General features: G+C 29.7%; 1 long non-coding RNA gene across 4 annotated transcripts in view; it reads right to left on the bottom strand.

Annotated features, from left to right (window-relative positions):
- Window positions 1-6,857, bottom strand: part of LOC127158677 (uncharacterized) — a 15,588-nt gene that overhangs the window by 5,419 nt on the left and 3,312 nt on the right. The window lies entirely within an intron of this gene.

Raw genomic sequence — 6,857 nt, 5'->3', positions numbered from 1 at the left:
ATATAAAATAACTTAAAAAGTGTGTCAGGGCTTTGGTGTCAAAAAAATAAATTTCATATTTTTGGTGAGGTTGCATTATACTTGCCAGCGATCTCCAGGAGTTCGCGTAAAATACATTATATATTAATAAACATTAACTTCAGATACCAGTCAACAATCGCAGGCAGTCTGTGTCAAATTAAAACATTTTCTTTTTATATAAAATAACTTGAAAAGTGTGTCAGTGGTTTGGTGTTAAAACAATACATATTTTTGGTAAGGTTGCATTATACTTGCCAGCGATCTCCAGGAGTTCGCGTCAAATACATTATATATTAATAAACATTAACTTCAGATACCAGTCAACAATCGCAGGCAGTTTGTGTCAAATTAAAACATTTTCTTTTTATATAAAATAACTTGAAAAGTGTTTTAGGGCTTTGGTGTCAAAAAATTAAATTTTATATTTTTGGTAAGGTTGCATTATACTTGCCAGCGATCTCTAGGAGTTCGCGTCAAATACATTATATATTAATAAACATTAACTTCAGATACCAGTCAACAATCGCAGGCAGTTTGTGTCAAATTAAAACATTTTCTTTTTATATAAAATAACTTGAAAAGTGTGTCAGAACTTTGGTGTCAAAAAAAAACTTTTTTTTTTTTTTTTTTTTTTTTTTGGTAATATTGCATCATACTTACCAGCGATCTCCAGGAGTTCGCGTCAAATACATTATATATTAATAAACATCAACTTCAGATACCAGTCAACAATCGCAGGCAGTTTTTGTCAAATTAAAACATTTTCTTTTTATATAAAATAACTTGAAAAGTGTGTCAGGGCTTTGGTGTCAAAAAATAAATTTCATATTTTTGGTAAGGTTGCATTATACTTGCCAGCGATCTCCAGGACTCGCATCAAATACATTATATATTAATAAACATTAACTTCAGATACCAGTCAACAATCGCAGGCAGTTTGTGTCAAATTAAAACATTTTCTTTTTATATAAAATAACTTGAAAAGTGTGTCAGAACTTTGGTGTCAAAAACATAAATTTCATACATTTAGGGTCATGATCCACAAAGTGTCAAATACATTATATATTAATAAACATTAATAAAAGATACCAGTCAACAATCGCAGGTAATAAATTAAAACATTTTCTTTTTATATGTGTCACTTGAAAACATTTGTGTCAGACCCAAAATCAAAAAATTTCATATTTTTGGTAAGGTTGCATTATACTTGCCAAGCGATCTCCAGGAGTTTCCCCCATTCAAATACATTATATTTTAATAAACATTAACTTCAGATACCAGTCAACAATCGCAGGCAGTTTTTGTCAAATTAAAACATTTTCTTTTATATAAAATAACATTGAAAAGTGTGTCAGGGCTTTGGTGTCAAAACAATAAATTTCATATTTTTGGTAAGGTTGCATTATACTTGCCAGCGATCTCCACCCGTCAAATATTTATATATTAATAAACAACTCTTCAGATACCCAAAATAATAACATTTATTGGTTAGATTTTTTATATACTTTAGTTTTTTGTCTATTGTATCAAAAATTAAAAAATTTTTTTTTATTGCATTATATTTCAAGTTTGTGTCAAAAATATTTTTTCCAGATGGTAAAAATTAGCATTTTATATTTTAAACATTAGGTTGCATTATACTTGCCAGCAATCGCAGGCAATTTTGTGTCAAATTAAAACATTTATATTAATAAACATTAACTTCAGAACCAGTCAACAATCGCAGGCAGTTTGTGTCAAATTAAAACATTTTCTTTTTATATAAAATAACTTGAAAAGTGTGTCAGCGATCTTTGGTGTCAAAAAAAAATACATTATATATTAATAATTTTAACTTCAGATACCAGTTGCCAGCATCTTGAGGAGTTTAACAACTTTTTAATTAATCAAACATTTTGAAAACATAACTGTTTAGCCTTTTATAACTGTAAGTCCCACTTTTTGTTCATAGACAAAAAAATGACTTATAGCTAAAATTGTTATAAATCTTAACTTTGGTGTCAAAACTTAAGATTCATATTTTTTTAAATTGCAACATCACAGTTTGGAGTCAAAATAAAACATTTTATATATTAATAAACATAACTTCAGATACCAGTCAACAATTCATAAGTTTGTGTCAAATAAAAACATTTTTTTTTATATTTTATGTAAAATAACATTTTACAAAAAAGCGATCCAAATCTTCATTTAAATCAAAGCCAGTCAAAAAAACAATTTTTGCCAAATTTTAGGATTATCAAAAAATTAATATTAATTAAACATTAACTTCAGATACCAGTCAACACTCGCAGGGAGTTTGTGTCAAATTAAAACATTTTCTTTTTATATAAAAAATTTGATAAGTTTCAGATATTTATGAAGTAGACAATTCAGAAATAGTTTGGTCAAGTAACTTTATTATTTGATTGTCAACAATCGCAGGCAGTTTGTGTCAAATTAAAACATTTTCTTTTTATATAAAATAACTTGAAAAGTGTGTATTTTTGGTAAGGTTGCATTATACTTGCCAGCGATCTCCAGGAGTTCGCGTCAAATACATTATATATTAATAAACATTAACTTCAGATACCAGTCAACAATCGCAGGCAGCAGTTTTTGTCAAATTAAAACATTTTCTTTTTATATAAAATAACTTGAAAAGTGTGTCAGGGCTTTGGTGTCAAAAAAATAAATTTCATATTTTTGGTAAGGTTGCATTATACTTGCCAGCGATCTCCAGGAGTTCGCGTCAAATACATTATAAACATAATTAATAATACATTATATATTAATAAACATTAACTTCAGATACCAGTCAACAATCGCAGGCAGTTTGTGTCAAATTAAAACATTTTCTTTTTATATAAAATAACTTGAAAAGTGTGTCAGGGCTTTGGTGTCAAAAAAATAAAAATTTCATATTTTTGGTAAGGTTGCATTATACTTGCCAGCGATCTCCAGGAGTTCGCGTCAAATACATTATATATTAATAAACATTAACTTCAGATACCAGTCAACAATCGCAGGCAGTTTGTGTCAAATTAAAACATTTTTTTTTTATATAAAATAACTTGAAAAGTGTGTCAGCTTTGGTGTCAAAAAAATAAATTTCATATTTTTTGGTGTTAAAAAAATAAATTTCATATTTTTGGTAAGGTTGCATTATGTGTTGTGCCAGCGATCTCCAGGAGTTCGCGTCAAATACATTATATATTAATAAACATTAACTTCAGATACCAGTCAACAATCGCAGGCAGTTTGTGTCAAATTAAAACATTTTCTTTTTATATAAAATAACTTGAAAAGTGTGTCAGGGCTTTGGTGTAAAAAAAAAAAAAAAAAATAAATTTCATATTTTTGGTAAGGTTGCATTATACTTGCCAGCGATCTCCAGGAGTTCGCGTCAAATACATTATATATTAATAAACATTAACTTCAGATACCAGTCAACAATCGCAGGCAGTTTGTGTCAAATTAAAACATTTTCTTTTTATATAAAATAACTTGAAAAGTGTGTCAGGGCTTTGGTGTCAAAAAAAAAATAAATTTCATATTTTTGGTAAGGTTGCATTATACTTGCCAGCGATCTCCAGGAGTTCGCGTCAAATACATTATATATTAATAAACATTAACTTCAGATACCAGTCAACAATCGCAGGCAGTTTGTGTCAAATTAAAACATTTTCTTTTTTTATATAAAATAACTTGAAAAGTGTGTCAGGGCTTTGGTGTCAAAAAAAATAAATTTCATATTTTTGGTAAGGTTGCATTATACTTGCCAGCGATCTCCAGGAGTTCGCGTCAAATACATTATATATTAATAAACATTAACTTCAGATACCAGTCAACAATCGCAGGCAGTTTGTGTCAAATTAAAACATTTTCTTTTTATATAAAATAACTTGAAAAGTGTGTCAGAACTTTGGTGTCAAAAAAATAAATTTCATATTTTTGGTAAGGTTGCATTATACTTGCCAGCGATCTCCAGGAGTTCGCGTCAAATACATTATATATTAATAAACATTAACTTCAGATACCAGTCAACAATCGCAGGCAGTTTGTGTCAAATTAAAACATTTTCTTTTTATATAAAATAACTTGAAAAGTGTGTCAGGCTTTGGTCAAAAAAAAAAAAAAATCATTTCATATTTTTGGTAAGGTTGCATTATACTTGCCAGCGATCTCCAGGAGTTCGCGTCAAATACATTATATATTAATAAACATTAACTTCAGATACCAGTCAACAATCGCAGGCAGTTTGTGTCAAATTAAAACATTTTCTTTTTATATAAAATAACTTGAAAAGTGTGTCAGGGCTTTGGTGTCAAAAAAATAAATTTCATATTTTTGGTAAGGTTGCATTATACTTGCCAGCGATCTCCAGGAGTTCGCGTCAAATACATTATATATTAATAAACATTAACTTCAGATACCAGTCAACAATCGCAGGCAGTTTGTGTCAAATTAAAACATTTTCTTTTTATATAAAATAACTTGAAAAGTGTGTCAGGGCTTTAAAAAAAAAAAAAAAATAAATTTCATATTTTTGGTAAGGTTGCATTATACTTGCCAGCGATCTCCAGGAGTTCGCGTCAAATACATTATATATTAATAAACATTAACTTCAGATACCAGTCAACAATCGCAGGCAGTTTGTGTCAAATTAAAACATTTTCTTTTTATATAAAATAACTTGAAAAGTGTGTCAGGGCTTTGGTCAAAAAAAAAAATAAATTTCATATTTTTGGTAAGGTTGCATTATACTTGCCAGCGATCTCCAGGAGTTCGCGTCAAATACATTATATATTAATAAACATTAACTTCAGATACCAGAACAATCGCAGGCAGTTTGTGTCAAATTAAAAACATTTTCTTTTTATATAAAATAACTTGAAAAGTGTGTGTGTTTTGGGTCAAAAAAAAAAAAAAAAAAAAATTTCATATTTTTGGTAAGGTTGCATTATACTTGCCAGCGATCTCCAGGAGTTCGCGTCAAATACATTATATATTAATAAACATTAACTTCAGATACCAGTCAACAATCGCAGGCAGTTTGTGTCAAATTAAAACATTTTCTTTTTATATAAAATAACTTGAAAAGTGTGTCAGAACTTTGGTGTCAAAAAATAAATTTCATATTTTTGGTAAGGTTGCATTATACTTGCCAGCGATCTCCAGGAGTTCGCGTCAAATACATTATATATTAATAAACATTAACTTCAGATACCAGTCAACAATCGCAGGCAGTTTGTGTCAAATTAAAACATTTTCTTTTTATATAAAATAACTTGAAAAGTGTGTCAGGGCTTTCAAAAAAAAAAAAAAAATAAATTTCATATTTTTGGTAAGGTTGCATTATACTTGCCAGCGATCTCCAGGAGTTCGCGTCAAATACATTATATATTAATAAACATTAACTTCAGATACCAGTCAACAATCGCAGGCAGTTTGTGTCAAATTAAAACATTTTCTTTTTATATAAAATAACTTGAAAAGTGTGTCAGAACTTTGGTGTCAAAAAAAAATAAATTTCATATTTTTGGTAAGGTTGCATTATACTTGCCAGCGATCTCCAGGAGTTCGCGTCAAATACATTATATATTAATAAACATTAACTTCAGATACCAGTCAACAATCGCAGGCAGTTTGTGTCAAATTAAAACATTTTCTTTTTATATAAAATAACTTGAAAAGTGTGTCAGAACTTTGGTGTCAAAAAAATAAATTTCATATTTTTGGTAAGGTTGCATTATACTTGCCAGCGATCTCCAGGAGTTCGCGTCAAATACATTATATATTAATAAACATTAACTTCAGATACCAGTCAACAATCGCAGGCAGTTTGTGTCAAATAAAAAAACATTTTTTTTTATATAAAATAACTTGAAAGTGTGTGTCAGAACTTTTGGTGTCAAAAACATAAATTTCATATTTTTGGTAAGGTTGCATTATACTTGCCAGCGATCTCCAGGACTCGCGTCAAATACATTATATATTAATAAACATTAACTTCAGATACCAGTCAACAATCGCAGGCAGGACTCCTCTTTGACTTTAGGAGGACGTTCTATATTGGTTATTCTGTGGTCATATAACAACGTTACAAAGAGGACATTTAGGACGTTAACAGAACGTTCTCACATGGTCCTCTTTTAGTCATATAATAACGTTCGCAATATGACTTTAGGAGGACGTTCTATATTGGTTATTCTGTGGTCATTTAACAACGTTACAAAGAGGACATTTAGGACGATAACAGAACGTTCTTACATGGTCCTCTTTTAGTCATACAATAACGTTTGCAATATGACTTTAGGAGGACGTTCTATATTTGGTCCTCTTTTAGTTATATAATAACGTTTGCAATATGACTTTAGGAGGACGTTCTATTTTGGTTATTCTATGGTCACATAAGAACGTTATAAAGAGCACATTCGGGACGTTAACAGAACGTTCTCACATGGTCCTCTTTTAGTCATATAATAACGTTCGCAATATGACTTTAGGAGGACGTTGTATTTTGGTTATTCTATGGTCACATAAGAACGTTATAAAGAGCACATTCGGGGACGTTAACAGAACGTTCTCACATGGTCCTCTTTTAGTCATACAGGAACGTTCGCAATATGACTTTAGGAGGACGTTCTATATTGGTTATAATGTGGTCATATGAGAACGTTATAAAGAGGACATTCGGGACGTTAACAGAATACGTTCTTACATGGTCCTCTTGTAGTCATACAATAACGTTTGCAATATGACTTTAGGATGATGTTCTATATTTGGTCCTCTTTTAGTTATATAATAACGTTTGCAATATGACTTTAGGAGGACGTTCTATTTTGGTTATTCTA

This window comes from Labeo rohita, unplaced genomic scaffold (assembly GCF_022985175.1).
Source record: "Labeo rohita strain BAU-BD-2019 unplaced genomic scaffold, IGBB_LRoh.1.0 scaffold_1638, whole genome shotgun sequence".
In the NCBI taxonomy this organism is placed as follows: Eukaryota; Metazoa; Chordata; class Actinopteri; order Cypriniformes; family Cyprinidae; genus Labeo; species Labeo rohita.
Note: the sequence above shows the minus strand (reverse complement) of the source record. Positions and strands in the feature narration are given on the sequence as shown.